This window comes from Sinohyriopsis cumingii, chromosome 7, assembly GCF_028554795.1.
Source record: "Sinohyriopsis cumingii isolate HCF-2022 chromosome 7, ASM2855479v2, whole genome shotgun sequence".
In the NCBI taxonomy this organism is placed as follows: domain Eukaryota; kingdom Metazoa; phylum Mollusca; class Bivalvia; order Unionida; family Unionidae; genus Sinohyriopsis; species Sinohyriopsis cumingii.
The window spans coordinates 17,753,023-17,772,728 of NC_142967.1; the positions used below are offsets into that span (position 1 = coordinate 17,753,023).

A 19,706-nucleotide genomic window follows, 5' to 3' on the forward strand; every position below is an offset into this window, starting at 1 on the left:
AGATGCCATCTACATCGCCTTTATAAACCTGACGTAAGCTCCTGAAGAAGATTGGCTGCCCCCCAACGACTTCTTGCTGTCGTCACGTCATTCTACGAGAACATGCACATCACATTGTGCTTCAATGGCGCAACATCGGAGGCCTCCCCAGTTAGCAGCGGAGTGAAACAAGGGTGCGTCCCTGCGCCGACGCTCTTTGCCATCTTCTTCTCCATGCTTCTCCAATATACCTTACAGGACTTCTTCGAGAGTGTGTACATCCATACAACAGCTGACGGCAAGCTGTTCAACATCGCCCGTCTCCATGCTTAGATTAACGTCACGGAGGTCTTTATCCGTGAATGCAGCCTCCACATCACACACGGAAGATGGACAGCACCAGCTGGTCTGTCACATCACACGCCTGTAAGGAGTCTGGACTGACCATCAGTTTTAAGAAAACCAGCGATGGGTACAACTTGGAAGTTGTTGAGAATTTCACATACCTCGGATCCATTTACTCCAGCTTGCTCTCCTTTGATTATGATTTGAACGGCAGGATTGCCAAGTCAGTAGCAGTGACGGCCAGACTGAACCTGATTGTCTTGAACAATCCCAACCTCACTGAGAAGACCAAAGTATGCGTTTGCCAGGCCTGTGTGATCACCACACTCCTCTACATCAGCGAGACAGGGACCACCTATACGAGACACGAGAGAAAACTCAACAGTTTCAACCTGAGATGCCTGCAGTACATTCTGCACATCCAGTGGAAGGACAAAGTACCCAACACAGAGGTTCTGGAACGCGCCAACATGAACAGTATGTTCTCCATTCTCAGCGAGAGGCGCCTTCGCTGACTTGGCCACGTCAAGAAAATGGACCCAGGTTGCATTCCTAAGGATTAGATATACGGGGAGCTAGCAGAAGTTGCACGAACGACTGCGCGGCCAAGTCTGCGTTACAAATATGTCTGCAAGAAGGATATTAAGAAGGACAACGTCAACGTCAACGGTTGGGAGAGCTGTGCTAACGACCGCTCCACATTGCACCTTGGTGTCAGACATGGCTTTCAGAAAGTTGAGGAAGACAGGAACATAAAGCAAGCTGAAAAGAGTGCCAGAAAGAATGCGAAACAACAAATTACTCTGAAGCTACACCCTCGTCTCCCGTAGACAGACAGATGACAGGAATACAGCGATCGACAGTCAAACGTGATTATTTCGGCTGCGTGGTTTTGGATTACTTCACTCCAAGGACACAACTTATTTTTATCCATTGTTTATACTATGCACCAATTCACACCATACTATAAAGGGGACATCTTATTTTTTTCCTTGCTTAGTCCATACATCACTTTCATCATGTCACCAAGGGGACATCTTATTTTTATTCCTTGCTTAGTCCATAATCACTTACACCATACCACCAAAGGGACATCTTATTTGTATTCCTTGCTTAGCCCATAAATCACTTACACCATACCACAAAGGGGACATCTTATTTTTATTCCTTGCTTAGTCCATGTAATATTAGTGTTATATGTTAATGAATATTATATTATTTGTGTAATTTGTAATGTTCGTCTCATTTTAGTCTTGCGTAATTGTCGTCTGTCGTAAGCAGTTATTATTTGTGTAATTTGTGCTGTTCGTCTCATTTTAGTCTTGCGTAATTGTCGTCTGTCGTAAGCAGTTATTATTTGTGTAATTTGTGCTGGTCGTCTCATTTTAGACATGCGTAATTGTCGTCTGTCTTATTATTTGTGTAATTTGTGCTGTCGTCTAATTTTAGTCTTGCGTAATTGTCGAATGTAGGGGGGTTGGTGACAGTTAAATGCTTTCAATATCGTGTACATTACAAAACCAGAAAAAAAGAATAAAAGCGCATCCCAAAATATCACCAGTAATTTTTTTAATAAAATGTCAATATGACATACGTGATAGGGTAACATAATTCATAGTGTCCTAGCAAGATAATGAAAGATATAACAGAAATAATGCAAATATATAACATTACCATTGACGTTGATCCTATCTACATCAAAAGAAAGGCTGATAAACAAATACGAACTCGCCTATGTGACTTTGAACAGGGTGAAAGGTAATGAAATTACTTAGATGTTGATGTAATTAAAGGGAAATTTAATGTAGATGGCAGGAAGGTCATAAATGAGTGTTCATGGAGAAACGAAAGATGAAGCATTCAATAATACGATTTTTATTCGAGCATCGTCTATAAAACAGGAAAGACAAATGCCGTGTTAAAGACTATAGCTGGTCTCTTAGATTATGAACAGGACTAAAGGTAACGAGAATAGCACCAGTGTTAATGCATTCTTGAGACTACTTAACTTTCTTTTAGATATAATTCAAAGAAACAGGAATTGAAAAATACATTATGAATTCTCTTTTGCGGATAAGACCTAATTTGTACAACTTTATAATTCCTTAATCACATTTGATGTGCAAGGAATCTTTAGATCGATCACGTGAATGAAGAAAAATACCTTTCACACTGCATGTAAAGATTTTGAAAATACACTTTTCATTGAACGTTGTTGAATTTGCTTGTTTGAAATAAAACCATACAGACCAGTGGTATATGCAATATGTGAGATTCACAATGTAACAAGATAATCGGAGAGAGATATAACAAAGCAAAACTCAAAGTACAAGCAATATATGAATAGTGTAAAATGAACGAGATTAAAATGATGGTACAGCGGGAGAAATTAAAAATAGAGAGATAGATAAAACAATCATCTGCACGTGAATAAGAAGATACAGTCGCTGGAAACTCAATATATTTATACAAGAGAAACAATTTCTTCGTATATTTGTGGAAAATTAATAATTTAATTAATAATAAAAATAACTCAGTCTTACTCTTTCCTTGTCTTGCAGCGGAGTTTAACAGATCCTGCTACACAACGCAAAGGTTATGCCATATACTCTGAGCTTAAACAAATATTTGACGAGATAAAACTTTACTCCAGCGAGGTCGAATATTTGGCAAGCAAACCATGAAAATATTGATAAGTCCACTTCAAATAGTTGATAGTGAACACATATGAAGAGACACAGATCACACTGTTTGACATCAGCTAAATCTGGAGTGGGGATGGTCACAAATACTTGTAGGATTTCCTGCCAGCATTTAATATATCAACATGTTCGAGAGTTAGTTTAGGGTTTCAGGTTTACCTCAAATATGAAAACGAATGCAAATATATTCTCCCAGGTGTTTTAATCGTATTTCAAACGGCAAAGGTTTAAAACAATTTAATTTGATCCTCAGGAATTTTTATATTCGACAATATTGTGACTGGATATACGTCCAGGGCAATAATACAAATTTCTTGACTAATTATCACTTGAAAATAAATTTGATGATAATGCGGGCAGAAAAGAATATGTGGATATCGTTTTTGATACTGGAGGGTTAAATCGCTGTATGATTTTTGAGGAGAAAAGCTATACATATAAGTTACTGGCTCGGCTTATTACTTTCTGCAAGGTAACTAAGGATTAACATATGAGGGGATATCGAGCTAAACCGAATCATCCCAACATATAAAATCTGAGTGTTAGACTAGCTATGAAAGGAATATGTGTTTCATTGCTTTTGATGTTCAAATTACGATTCAACCGAAACATAACTGTATGTTGAATGATAACGGTCGTGGCCGCGATAAACAATGTAGAAACATAACCAATTCAAAAGTAATATTTGACTTGCTCTTCTATGGTAAAGATGTATTTCTATAACCGGGTGATATTGATAGGAAAATCGGTGGAAACCAATGCAACATTTAGAAAGTTAAAGATTAGCTCAAACTTGGATTAAATCCAGGTGTGTATTGCTGTGAAAACATGCGGGAACGGCTTTCCTTTAATTCTTGCACTCGCCAAGCCAGATAAATAAATGTAACTGACTGACAATAATATTTTAGACTGCAGCCATTAACGAGATTATGACGTCATAAAATCAAATACAAATTAGTTACATAGCTTTGAAGCCTAGCGAAGGCAACACTGGTTTATGCGAATAACAGCAAATGCGTTAGTTCTCGCAGAAATAACTACCAACATAGTTGATCCTTTGTCGTTTCCTGAATAACTATCAGTGCAGTTGTTCCTTTGTCTTTTCCTAAATAAGTATCAGTGCAGTTGTTCCTTTGGCTTTTTCTAAATAAGTATCAGTGCAGTTGTTCCTTTGGCTTTTCCTAAATAAGTATCAGTGCAGTTGTTCCTTTGGCTTTTCCTAAATAAGTATCAGTGCAGTTGTTCCTTTGTCTTTTTCTAAATAAGTATCAGTACAGTTGTTCCTTTGGCTTTTCCTAAACATTAATGTCCAAACTGATCTGATAAAAATAGAGCTGCATCATAATCAGCAATCTCCTTAATCTATTTACGAATACTAATTACATTAGAGCTGGTGAATTCTCCACTTTATTGCAACGATTAGAGCTTGCTGTTAACTATCACCGTGTTTCCGATGAAACGAGAAACTGCAACCTTTCCCAAAACAAATGGAAAGATATAAGGGCTGTTTTAGGTCGATGGTGTTTACAATATTGTAATGGACATCTAAAGAGTCAATGCCTGTAAATGGTGATATAGAGGACAGCATTGATGTTTACTGTGTGCATCACAACACTAAGAAGTTAAAATCACTCAGAGTAACACTTACATCCTATGTATCAGCAATTACAATGCTAAGATTCAATACTCAGAGTCGGGGTCTCGAGTGGTATAAAGCGCTTGCCGTTCTAGATCACTGCCATCGCACCTTTGTCTGAGTTGGTTCGCGTCTCGAGCTCGGCTAAAGTGGGTATTTGAGAAAGGTTGCCTGTAGTTTCCCGTGGGTCGGTAGTTCTTCCGGGCGTTTTCCCAGGTTCTTCCTCCACCACTTATACTGGCCACCATGTATAGCCTAAAAAATGGCGTTAAACCCAAACCAATAATATGGAAACTTAATGTAAGACTTACATGGTAGGTATCAGCAGCTACAATGCTAAATTGTGTGGATTCAAAAGCCAGATAATTATGCAGTACAGTTTGTGGCTTTTTGAAACATAGATTTAGATATATTTTTTCTATCCTATCAGAATCACACCAGACCTTACATTAATCGCTATTAGTGGTGTTTGCAGATGTGACTACCGGTCAAAACTATATTCACCGAGACTTTGTTTTATAACATTAATAATAGCTATTAGGTGTTTTATAATAATATTAATGGTTACAAGGTGTTTTAAAACAATATTAATGCTCATTAGGTGTTTTATAATAATAATAATACTTATTAGATGTTTTATAATAATATTAATACTTATTAGGTGTTTAATAACACTATAAATGGTTTTTGGTTGTTAAAAAACAATATAAATGGTTAATAGATATTTTATAACAATATTAAAGGTTATTAGGTGTTTTATAACAATATAAATGGTTATTATGTATTTTTAAAGACTATTGATAGTCATTAGGTGTTTAATAACAATATAAACGGTTATTAGGTGTTTTATCACAATGTCAATGGTTATCAGGTGTTTTATAACAATATTAATAGTCATTAGGTCCAGTTACAAAGATTTGCTATACACAGGATATTATGATAAAAATGAAGATAAAGGTAATATATATGATGAAAATGAAGATAAAGGCAATAGATATGATGAAAATGAAGATAAAGGTAATAGATATGATGAAAATGAAGATAAAGGTAATAGATATGATGAAAATGAAGATAAAGGTAATAGATATGATGAAAACAACTTACAATTTATCGATTACAGCTTATTAACACGGTGTCATATTTTTTCGAGTCAGACCGCTTCAGTAATTTTAGAATATTTAATGTGATGACAGAACTGGAACTTTTTAATTTCCTGTTGTATCGCCTCTGCGAAAAAGAGTTATATTCTAAATTTGACAATAGCCCAGAATATGCGGTTTCCACTACTTATTCATTCACACATTAAAAAAATCACTACACGCAGTGAGAAATCTGCATAGATTCCACTACTTATTCATTCACACATTAAAAATATCACTACACGCAGTGAGAAATCTGCATACATTCCACTACTGATTCATTCACACATTAAAAAAATCACTACACGCAGTGAGAAATCTGCATAGATTCCACTACTTATTCATTCACACATTAAAAAAATCACTACACGCAGTGAGAAATATGCATACATTCCACTACTTGTTCATTCACACATTAAAAAAATCACTACACGCAGTGAGAAATCTGCATACATTCCACTACTTATTCATTCACACATTAAAAAAATCATTACACGCAGTGAGAAATCTGCATAGATTCCACTACTTATTCATTCACACATTAAAAATATCACTACACGCAGTGAGAAATCTGCATACATTCCACTACTTATTCATTCACACATTAAAAAAATCATTACACGCAGTGAGAAATCTGCATAGATTCCACTACTTGTTCATTCACACATTAAAAAAATCACTACACGCAGTGAGAAATCTGCATACATTCCACTACTTATTCATTCACACATTAAAAAAATCATTACACGCAGTGAGAAATCTGCATAGATTCCACTACTTATTCATTCACACATTAAAAATATCACTACACGCAGTGAGAAATCTGCATACATTCCACTACTTATTCATTCACACATTAAAAAAATCATTACACGCAGTGAGAAATCTGCATAGATTCCACTACTTGTTCATTCACACATTAAAAATATCACTACACGCAGTGAGAAATCTGCATAGATTCCACTACTTATTCATTCATACATAAAAAATATCATTGCACACAGCGAGAAATTTGCATCTTTTCTGGAGTAAGACGAGATACGATAAGTTACGCAAGAGCGCACTCAATGGCTTACATACAGACGAACGGCAAGAATTACATAACGCGTCTCTTGTAACAAAAAAAATAAACGTCGAAAAAAGACATATTCTATAATTTCACACAAATGTCAACGAGAAAAGATGACACATTGATTAAATACTTGCCAAAATCTTGGAGAAAAATATGATTAAAGAAAACAATCATGACAGGGTCGTTCGTTAACAGATATATCTGAAACACCCGTTTGCATTTAAAAATGTTAACAAAATGTCCATACCTGTCACAGTTTACCCAGTACTACTGATGTATTCATACCTTTGTCTTGACTCAACGTTCGCAAACAATTTATCCAAATCAAACCTTTTCTTAAACCTACTCGATGCAAATAATAGATGATTACATTAGCCGTCCTGGTATTTGTGTCGATATATGCTGAGATGTATATTTGCATCGTACACGCTTGACCTTAAATATGACATTAAGATAACAAGTTGATACAAGTGAAATTACGATAATATGGATATCAGGAAGGAACGCTATACTCATCTCCATAAGTTGGATATCAGAAATGAACGCTATACTCATCTACATAAGTTGGACATCAGAAAGGAACGCTATACTCATCTCCATAAGATAGTATCAGAAAGAAACGCTATACTCATCTCTGTAAGATAGCTATCCGAAAGGGACGCTATACTCGTCTCTGTAAGATGGTATCAGAAAGAAACGCTATACTCATCTCCATAAGATAGTATCAGAAAGAAACGCTATACTCATCTCCATAAGATAGTATCAGAAAGAAACGCTATACTCATCTCTATAAGATAGCTATCAGAAAGGGACGCTATATTTATAATCATAATTTGGACATCAGAAATGAACGCTATACACATCTCCATAATTTGGATTTCAGAAGGAACGCTATACTCAACTCCATAATTTGGATATCACAAAGGAACGCTATACTCATCTCCATAATTTGGATTTCAGAAGGAACGCTATACTCATCTCCATAAGATGGATATAAAAAAGGAACTATATGCTCATTTCCATAAGATGGGTATCAGAAATGAACGCTATGCTCATCTCCATAGTTTGTATATCAGAAAGGAACGCGAAAAGCATCTCCATAAGATGAATATCAGAAATGAACGCTATACTCATCTCTATTAGAAGGGTATCATAAAACAACACGCTATAACCATCTCCATAATTTCGATATAGAGAAATGAACGCTATACCCATCTCCATAATTTCTATGTCAGAAATGAACGCTATACTCATCTCTATTAGAATTGTATCATAAAACAACACGCTATAACCATCTCCATAATTTCGATATAGAGAAAGGAACGCTATACCCATCTCCATAATTTCTGTGTCAGAAATGAACGCTATACTCATCTCCGTAATTTGGATATCAGAAAGGAACGCAATGCTCATCTCCATAAGTTGGATATCAGAACAGAACGCTTTACTCATCTACATAAGATGGACGTCAGAAATGAATACTATACCCATCTCCATAGTTTGAATATCAGAAAGGAACGCTATACTCATCTCCATCACTTGGATATCAGAAAAGAACGCTATACTCGTGTTCATATGATGGATATCAGAAAGAATCGCTATACTCATCCCCATCAGATGGATATCATAAAGAAACAGTATACTCATATCCATAATTTAGATATCAGAACGGAACGCTATACTCATCTACATAGTTTGACTCTCAGAAAGGAGCGCTATACTCATCTAAACGCTATACTTATCTCCATTATATGGATATCAGAAATGAACTCTATACTCATCTCCATAATTCGAATTTAAGAAAGGTACGCTATACTCATCTCCATAGATTTGGTATCAGAAAGGAACGCTTTATTCATCTTCATAATTTGGATATCAGAAAGAAACGCTATTCTCATCTCGATAATATGGATATCATAAAGAAACGATATACTCAGCTCCATGATTTGCATACCAGAAAGGAACGCAATACTCGTCTCCATCATTTGGATAGAAACGCTATACTCATCTCCATAATATGGATATCAGAAAGGAATGCTATCCTCATCTCTATAATTTGGATATCAGCGAGGAACCTTATAGTCATCTCCATAAGATGGATATCAGAAAGGAACGCTATAGTCATCTCCGTTAGAAGGTATCAGAAAACGGTTTACTCATCTCAATAGTTTCTATATCAGAAATGAACGCTATATCCATCTCAATAATTTCTATGTCAGAAATGAACGCTATACTCATCTCCATAATTTGGATATCAGAAAGGAACGCAATACTCATCTACATAAGATGGGTATCACAAAGGAACGCAATGCTGATCTCCTTAAGAAGGATATCACAAAGGAACGCTATACTCATCTCCATAATTTGGACATCAGAAAGGAACGCTATAATCATAACCATAATTTGGATGTAAGAAAGGAACGCTATACTCAACTCCATACTATGGATAGCAAAAAAGGAACGCTATGTTCAGCTGCTTAATTTGAATATCAAAAAGGAACTGTATAGTCATCTCTATAATTATGATATTAGAAAGGAAAGCTATACTCATCTCCATAAGTTGGATATTTAAAAAGAACGCTATACTCATCTCCATAATTCGGATATCAGAAAGGATCGCTATACTCATCTCCATAAGAGGGTTACCAGAAAGGAACGCTACATTCATCTCCATAATTCGGATATCAGAAAGGAACGCTATACTCATCTCCATAAGATGGACATCAGAAATGAACGCCATACTCATCTCCAGTGATACTACTAAGAAAGCCCAATTCTACATAATAATCACATTAAATAGTTTACCAATATGCATTACAGAAACTGCAATAATAGGCTTGAAATAATCCTCTTGGCATTTCGAAATCACTCTATCAATAAACAGATCAGCTGTTGTAACACCGACGAATAATGAACTTAGCTAGCTTGGCCTCACACTAGAGCTTACATACTAAAATCGGATCACGTGATGTTTGTCTGAATTATGATATATCTCAACCTTGGAACTTTATACATGGTTCTACCCAATCTAAGAATGTCTCATCCTACAGTACACACCAGCTAATTTAACAAGACCAGTACTTACAATATAATTAATTCAATAAATGTTAATAATTATAAACATGAATGAAAATGTATATAATATAGATATAAATTGTTTGATTCTTTTAGGCACTTTGTTGGAGAATTTGTTTCACGAGGACATTTCTAATGTTGTCATTACCTTCTTCTTTTTCAATGTTCGATTTTGACAACTTTATCATTTGAGGCTCAAAAATTAAAAATTTCTCCGCTATGTTTTGCACAGTAGCAATACACAGTTTGTAAAAAACATTTACCACAAATTACATACAGACATGGCAAACGCATGTGTGAAGTTGTGCCTTGAGTGCATGCATTTCTTTTGCTATTATCTGATATAGACTTGTTGGATAAACTTTTTTTTATTATAACTGAATACAAATATGAAACTTTTTTGATCTAAATGAAGTACTCTGTTATGTATATCTTTTGTATTGTGTGGTGGCTTTTCTTCATGACTATTGATGTTGTCCAAAACTGAGTTAATTTTTGCTTGACCTGAATTGATTTTTTATTTTATTCTGTGCATAAAAGATAATACATAGCTAAATTATTCTCCATGTGTATGGGTTTAAAATCAGTATTATTATTAATAGAAGTAAATATGCTTATTTGGGTCTAGGTCTATGTTTTGGAATTTCCTAAATGTATTTTACATAATCTAGGTCCTGGTTTTTTATTTTGGAAACATCATGATCATTCTAGAAGGTTATTTTCCATTAGGTAATTTTTTTTATATAGAAAATTACACTTGTGACACAAGGTCGAGTAGAGAACTGTATAATCTTTTAACTGAGAGGATTTTTCAGTCGTGTTTTAAGATCTATCACTTTCAAGCCTCATTATATGTTGTATCCAGTAATTCATTTTTGGGCCGGAAATTTTATTTCTTCTAATTGTTGAATGCAAGTTAATATTTTCTCTGAAAACAGAAAAATGCTCTGATAAAATTCATGGACAGACATTTACTGGAATTTAAACTGAATACAGACCTGGAATTATATTACTTTGATTCAACAAAAGACTGTTGACCCATCGACACACTGTAAGCTACCACAGACACATCATTGCCTACATTATTTGGATTTATTCTGGATTTCTACTTAATTTTATTCAGGACTTTAAATTATTAGGACTTATGGCTGTAATTCTTGAATTATTTGGGGATTTAATCCGCAATTAAGCGAGTTCTTTTTTCTCACTGTTACATTCTATTCTAGTTAAATGCATCATGTATGTGTGTATGTATGTATGTATGTATGTATGGTGTTCTTTTGTAACAGCGTTTTACACAGTTAATATTCTAGATTTTATTTTGCACTTTTAGATTATGTTTTAACATGACTGATATTGGATGTAAACATATCTACGCGTAGGACATTAGTCTCTCACTTGGGAATTCCTAATTTTGTTCACAACTTGAAAAGTTCTAGAATCAAGTTGTTTACGAATTTAATAGAAGTTGACCTTCATCATATGTCTTAGCTTGCTATATTAATGTTGTTTACTTCAAAATTATTAATTTCTCCATTTTTATTCGAAGTGGAATCAGTGTTTTTGTTTTGTTTCAGTTAATATTTGAGAGGCTCTGTTAAAATTATTCACTGGAATTGCGAAGTATTTTGATTTTCGGCCTAATGAATATTTTGGGATTATTGTGAATTCATTCAATGACATTTTGGATTATATCATTGTGGCAAGTCAGGACTTTTGGCACATTAGCATTTTCGAAGCTACTGGCATATCAGCACATTCAACATCGGAATTAATTCGGAATACCTGTAGAATTCATTCGGAATATTTTATAATTTTGGTCTTCTCACAGAACTTTCAGAACTATTTGGAAATTAAGTTACAAGACTCTAAGTTCTTGAATTTTACATAACTTTCTAGTTTTTAATCTTTAAGTTACTTAGCTTATGACCATTGAGTCGCAACAACACTTTTATGAATTTGTATATTAGACCTGATGGCGAGTCATCAGACGTGTCCTAAAGGCCGCCATTTGCACACGCAGGCACAAAACTTAAGTTAGCAAAACTGAAAGAGTTATCCCTCTTCCACCGGAATGAAAGTTACACACGATACAATTTACAAAGTTTACCTCAGATGATTCCGGGAGTCTCCCAAGATACATCGACAAGAGTAATCAAATACTTTCTGCCAAAACAATCCTATATGGACCACATGGACATTTAGTAGCGGACGTCATGACAACTGTTCTTGCAATGTAGCGTATAATCCCTCTCATCGCATGCCTCGTTTTTCCATCCATCGAATGCATCTCACCGCATGCCTCGTTTAGCCATCCAGTCGAATTCCCCTCACCCCATGTCTCTTTTAGCCATCCAATCGAACTACTCTCACCGCATGCCTCTTTTAGCCATCCATCTGATATGGAAATGTTTAGCTTTAACCTTGTGACTGTCCTTTGCCTGCCCAGAACGATATAGATTATCTAATTAGTTAAATGTGAGTGGGTTACCTGAAAGTCTTAGAATTATTGTTAGCATTGTGTTAATAATAAGGAAACAAGCTGCATATAAGATAAAGTATTCTTGTATAGTCTCGATGAGTTAGACTGTGGTTATGTACAACGGAATTACAACGTATCTAGTGTAAAACAAGGATACACCGAACAGACGTCATCCATATCAATTTGCAATGACCTTTTTACACATTGATGTATTTGTTTAATCGTGCTTCTTTATCAGTGAAATGACAAACCAGCTTGACTTAACACTATAGGCCTATGCTTAGGTACACGTTCATGGGAAAAGCCATATTATTCATAGATGCGACTTTTAGCCATGGATCAGATTTCCCTTTAGAAACAAGTATTTTAGAAAGCGACGGGAAGTTTTTCCAGTGAACCATTAGAGTCTGCATTACTCTAAGGTACCGTGAGCCATTAAAGTTTGTTTTCTGGAATGTGCTGTGAACCATTACAGTTTGTAGGACTGGAAGGTACCGTGAACCACAACACAATTTATGAGCACCAAATTAGGGTACTTATATATTTTCCCTTAACAAAATGCCAGCGATATAAAGTTTGCAATATGCTATTTATATAATATTGCTGGGTTCTTTTCTGCTTTACACGTCGTAGCTGTTATCTGCTATACATCTTTCAGAATTGAAGGCAGGTGTGTACAGCCAGGTTACGTGCCCGAATTTCTAATGTTAGAAGACAAATAATTTGGCATAATGAATGTAAAAATAAATTCGATATTCTGATGTTGGAAGACAAATAACAAGGCATAATGAATGTAAAATAAATTCGATATTCTGATGTTGGAAGACAAATGGCAAGACATATTGAATGAAAAATAAATTCGATATTCTGATGTTGGAAGACAAATAACAAGGCATAATGAATGTAAAATAAATTCGATATTCTGATGTTGGAAGACAAATGGGAAGACATATTGAATGAAAAATAAATTCGATATTCTGATGTTGGAAGACAAATAACAAGGCATAATGAATGCAAAATAAATTCGATATTCTGATGTTGGAAGACAAATAACAAGGCATAATGAATGTAAAATAAATTCGATATTCTGATGTTGGAAGACAAATGGCAAGACATATTGAATGAAAAATAAATTCGATATTCTGATGTTGGAAGACAAATAACAAGGCATAATGAATGTAAAATAAATTCGATATTCTGATGTTGGAAGACAAATGGCAAGACATATTGAATGAAAAATAAATTCGATATTCTGATGTTGGGAGACAAATAACAAGGCATATTGAATGTAAAAAAAAGCCGAAAAGAAAGACAGATGCTCTAAAAGTAGTTTTGACTTGATAGGTCTGATGAAAAATGAAAAAATGACAAGAACATCAGGATTGCAAAGTTAAATGCCATCAACTGTGATAAATCAGATTAAAGTTTGGTACGCATCAGTGACGCACTTACACATTTTGATTTGACTGTGTTATATGCCTGCTGTTTAAGGTGTTTGTGTTCAGCCTACTTTTTATGATGCTTGGTTATGTTTGGCCTGCTATTTTACGGTGTTTGAGTGTATTCAGCCTGCTTTTTAAGGAGCGTTTGATTAGTTAGATATATCATCTCTACGGACTAATTGTTTATTAATTAATTTTTTATTTAATTAATCGTTTATCAATTAATTAATTCATTCATTCATTCATTCATTCATTCATTCATTGTTAATTAATTAATTAATTAATTAATTAATTAATTAATTAATTAATTAAGCACATTGGATTTTAAAACATTAATTAGAAATCTTTTAGACATATTTCTTACACATATATTTCTACATCCAAGGACACAATTTAGACTACCATTCCTAACATTATATACTAGTGAATCCAAGGAAGAGATTTAGACTACCATTCCTAACATTATATACTAGTGCATCCAAGGAAGAGATTTAGAATACCACTTTTCTTACATTATATTCTAGTGAATCCAAGGAAGAGATTTGGACTACCATTACTAACATTATATACTAGTGCATCCAAGGAAGAGATTTAGACTACCACTTTTCTTACATTATATATTAGTGCATCCAAGGAAGAGATTTAGACTACCATTCCTAACATTATATTCTAGTGCATCCAAGGAAGAGATTTAGACTACCACTTTTCTTACATTATATTCTAGTGAATCCAAGGAAGAGATTTGGACTACCATTCCTAACATTATATACTAGTGAATCCAAGGAAGAGATTTAGGCTACCACTTTTCTTACATTATATTCTAGTGAATCCAAGGAAGAGATTTGGACTACCATTCCTAACATTATATACTAGTGAATCCAAGGAAGAGATTTAGACTACCACTTTTCTTACATTATATTCTAGTGAATCCAAGGAAGAGATTTAGACTACCATTCCTAACATTATATACTAGTGAATCCAAGGAAGAGATTTAGACTACCACTTTTCTTACATTATATTCTAGTGCATCCAAGGAAGAGATTTAGACTACCACTTTTCTTACATTATATTCTAGTGAATCCAAGGAAGAGATTTGGACTACCATTCCTAACATTATATACTAGTGCATCCAAGGAAGAGATTTAGACTACCACTTTTCTTACATTATATTCTAGTGAATCCAAGGAAGAGATTTAGACTACCATTCCTAACATTATATACTAGTGAATCCAAGGAAGAGATTTAGACTACCACTTTTCTTACATTATATTCTAGTACATCCAAGGAAGAGATTTAGACTACCACTTTTCTTACATTATATTCTAGTGAATCCAAGGAAGAGATTTAGACTACCATTCCCAACATTATATACTAGTGAATCCAAGGAAGAGATTTAGACTACCACTTTTCTTACATTATATTCTAGTGAATCCAAGGAAGAGATTTAGACTACCACTTTTCTTACATTATATTCTAGTGAATCCAAGGAAGAGATTTAGACTACCATTCCTAACATTATATACTAGTGAATCCAAGGAAGAGATTTAGACTACCACTTTTCTTACATTATATTCTAGTGAATCCAAGGAAGAGATTTAGACTACCATTCCTAACATTACATACTAGTGAATCCAAGGAAGAGATTTAGACTACCACTTTTCTTACATTATATTCTAGTGAATCCAAGGAAGAGATTTAGACTACCACTTTTCTTACATTATATTCTAGTGCATCCAAGGAAGAGATTTAGACTACCACTTTTCTTACATTATATTCTAGTGCATCCAAGGAAGAGATTTAGACTACCACTTTTCTTACATTATATTCTAGTGAATCCAAGGAAGAGATTTAGACTACCACTTTTCTTACATTATATTCTAGTGAATCCAAGGAAGAGATTTAGACTACCACTTTTCTAACATTATATTCTAGTGAATCCAAGGAAGAAATTTAGACTACCATTCCTAACATTATATACTAGTGCATCCAAGGAAGAGATTTAGACTACCACTTTTCTTACATTATATTCTAGTGAATCCAGGGAAGGAATTTAGAGGACCATTTCTTCAATTATATACTAGTGAATCCAAGGAAGAAATTTAGACAACCAATTCTTACATTATCTATTAGTGAATCCAAGGAAGAAATTTAGACTACCATTTCTTCAGTTATATACTAGTGAATCCAAGGAAGAAATTTAGACTACCAATTCTTACATTATACACTAGTGAATCCAAGGAAGAAATTTAGACCACCAATTCTTACATTATCTATTAGTGAATCCAAGGAAGAAATTTAGACTACCATTTCTTCAGTTATATACTAGTGAATCCAAGGAAGAAATTTAGACTACCAATTCTTACATTATCTATTAGTGAATCCAAGGAAGAAATTTAGACCACCAATTCTTACATTATCTATTAGCGAATCCAAGGAAGAAATTTAGACTACCATTTCTTCAGTTATATACTAGTGAATCCAAGGAAGAAATTTAGACTACCAATTCTTACATTATATACTAGTGAATCCAAGGAAGAAATTTAGACTACCAATTCTTACATTATATACTAGTGAATCCAAGGAAGAAATTTAGACCACCATTTCTTACATTATTTACTAGGAACATAAAGGATTAAAGGGATATACTAATCACAGAAAGTAAGCTCTCTCTCTCTCTCTCTCTCTCTCTCTCTCTCAGAATGTGGTAGCCCGATAAATCAACCCCCTAAATCTGTGTTGATACTGATGGACGGTAATGCCAAAATGTAAATGTAAAATTCACATAGCTCATGTATGTCATTGATAAGATCCAATCATTTTACTCCGAAAGTTGTTTACTTGAGCCTTAATCAAGGCCAGGAACTAAGTAAAAAATAGAAACAGTTTTTATATTATTATGTATCTAAGGAAAAACTGAATTGTTTGGAAAATATCAAATTCCTAGTAAACAAAATTACATTACATTGACATGTAAAGAAAATAAAAAGACTCCAAAACACACAAACAATCAAATCAAATCAAACACAAATTAAATCAAATATAAATTACATCAAATATACGTAACAACGCCCCTTTACACGTCACAATATTACAGCATCACACATTGCGTAGGTCAGCTTACACGTAAAAATATTATAGCATCACACAGTGGGTAGGACTCTTACACGTCACAATATATAGAGGATCTCAAATGGGTAATGATTTAATATTGAATTTATGAAACAAGTTGAATAATGTCCAGCTTTTGCGAGCCTTTCATATATTTTATATTAAATCATTACCCATTTGAGACTTTTTATCACATAGATTTCGTTTATTCTGATAGACGGTGCACCGTTCATTTGTTGTGCATAAAATATAGTCCCAAACAAAGTTTAACTAGTAAAAGTAGACTGTACGTTTTTTTTACAAACTATAATTCGAAGAAAAAGCTTCCATCCGAATAAACAGAACATTTTATAACGTTTTTCAAACCAGAATGATCAATGCGATGTGATGCCACGTTGTTTGATACGGTACACAGTAGGCCTAGAGTACATGTTTTCTCTAAAATGTAACTTTCAGAACATAACATTGCATTGTTGCAATTTTCATGTGAAATAGGATTACTGGATGCAAACATTTTCACATTTACTGCAATGCATTTGTGACCAGTTGTTTGCAGTATTTGATTTTGTAACAACAGACTGTACAGAAGACGTAAACAATTCTTAGTCGGATTTGCATCCCATATATGCTGCTGGCCTGAAGTACTCTCCACGATTGCACAGACAACAGAAGCACCGACAAAACTGAGCCCCATCTGGAAGGACAAGAACAGTTCAAAGGTCAGACTGATGCACTCACTTTTGATCTCCATATTGATACGCCTGCGAATCATGGATCATAACAGGTGACTTAGAGAAAAGGATACAGGCCACAGAGATAAGATGTTTCTGAGAGATCCTCGGTGTCACAAATAAAGACCGTGTCACCAATGAAGAAATGCGACAATGGATAATACAAGCCATTAGGCCTCGCGAAGATCTCCTGATGGCAGTGAAAAAAGACGTAAACTGCAGTGGTATGGTCATTTCTCACGATCATCAGGACTTGCCAAGACAATTCTGCAAGACACTGTACATGGAAGAAGATAGAGAGGCAGGCAAAGAAAGAAGTTGAAAGATAACATTCGAGAGTGGACAGGCTTGACATTAGCCACTCATTGAGAAAGACAGAAAATAAAATCGAGAGGAATTGAGGAAGCTGGTTGTTCGGTCTTGTGCGGTGCCCAAACGGTCTACCAGACTACGGGACTGATGATGATGTTGATAATGATGATGATATACTGTAAGTTCTGTCAGTTGGGAGACCCATTTATGTCCACATTCTTCTGTGAACAGATGTGAGTTTATTTACTTCTGTACGTTAACATTTAAACCACACTTGTATATACGGTGGATTCTATATCTGTGTTACAGATATACCGCCCCCTCCCCCACCCCGCCACCCGCTATCAAATAAGCAATACCCTTAGTTTTAATTCTTATTGCTGTTCTTGTCTTGTACTTTCATGCCATTTTCATTTGATGATATTGTTATACATGTCATAACAAACCCCTGTGGGGGTAACATATCCATATTCAGACAGCCGAGATAATTTTACCTCAATTTCCTTTCGCGAGTCAAGTTAAAAAATGGCCGCCAATAATGTTTATTTAAAACAAAAACATTCCAGAAGGCGGTGTTAAAAACGTTTTTCCACGATCCCAGCCAATCATTAAAGCAGATACTGCACAATAATTTCATGGGTTTATTTGGACCAATCAGAATCAAATAAAGTGATATTTTACCGTATGGTAATATCAAAATTATGAAACTGCACATACTATATGGACAACTATACCTACTATGTGATAATATAGCATCACACAGTGGTTGGGCCCCCTTACGCGTTACAGTATTATAGCATCACAGTGGGTAGGCGTGTTTATAGACACTCTACTGTAGCATCGCGTATACAAACACCAAAACTATACTCTAGCATACAAGTACGAGGCCCCTGTTGGCCAAGGCGCTCGCCTTTACAGATCAATGACATCTCACCTCTGTCCGAATGGGTTCGAGCCTCGGCATAACGACACTGGCCGCTGTGTATAGCATAAATGTATTGAAAAATGGCACTAAACTCATAACAACAACAACTCCAACAACATATAACGAACGCGGCATAAAACATATACATGCACATATTTTGTTAAGGGATAGGCTTTATGTTAAGGAAAAGAAATAAACACAATCACATACAAAAGTACGTGCGCATACAAACAAAATACACACAAACGTAGGCGCGCACACTTACACACACAAAAACAAACATACACACACACATACACAAACGTACATGCGCGCACACACACAAACTCCTGCATACAAAAACACATACATACACACAAACGAACCCTTGTATACAAAAACACATACATAAACACATACACACACTGAATTTTGTGTTTAGCGACAAGTGGTTTTTGTTAAGGGAAAAAAACAAACGCACCAGTAGTGAAGGGGGCCACCCTACGAACAATGGGAAAAGACATTACAGATCTCCGCGAGCTACTCTACGGACAATATTCATACGGACAATGGAAAACACCTTATATACGGACAAAAGGTTGGGGTTATATACGGAATGGAACAGGTGAGGTGACGTCACAGTACTGAAGATTGATAACAATGTAGCAAGGGGGCTGACCTCAACTGGGACCAAAGAGCGGGAAGAAACCCCAGAACGTTTTGGCGGAACAAAGACATATATAACACATACAACATATAACATACAAACATAAACAACT

General features: G+C 34.9%; 1 protein-coding gene across 3 annotated transcripts in view; it reads right to left on the reverse strand.

The window, feature by feature from the left end:
* The window catches only part of LOC149794787 (uncharacterized), a 37,480-nt gene extending 30,186 nt beyond the window's left edge, over positions 1–7,294 (reverse strand). Inside the window, exon 1 of one of the 3 annotated variants that reach the window (XM_089964440.1) lies at positions 7,159–7,294. The gene's annotated coding sequence lies outside the window, so the exon portion shown is untranslated. Of the gene's footprint in view, positions 1–2,867; positions 2,979–7,120 lie in introns of those variants that run through there. The other 2 variants (XM_089964437.1, XM_089964439.1) reach the window with 2 other exon arrangements.
* Between the last annotated feature and the right edge of the window lie 12,412 nt (positions 7,295–19,706).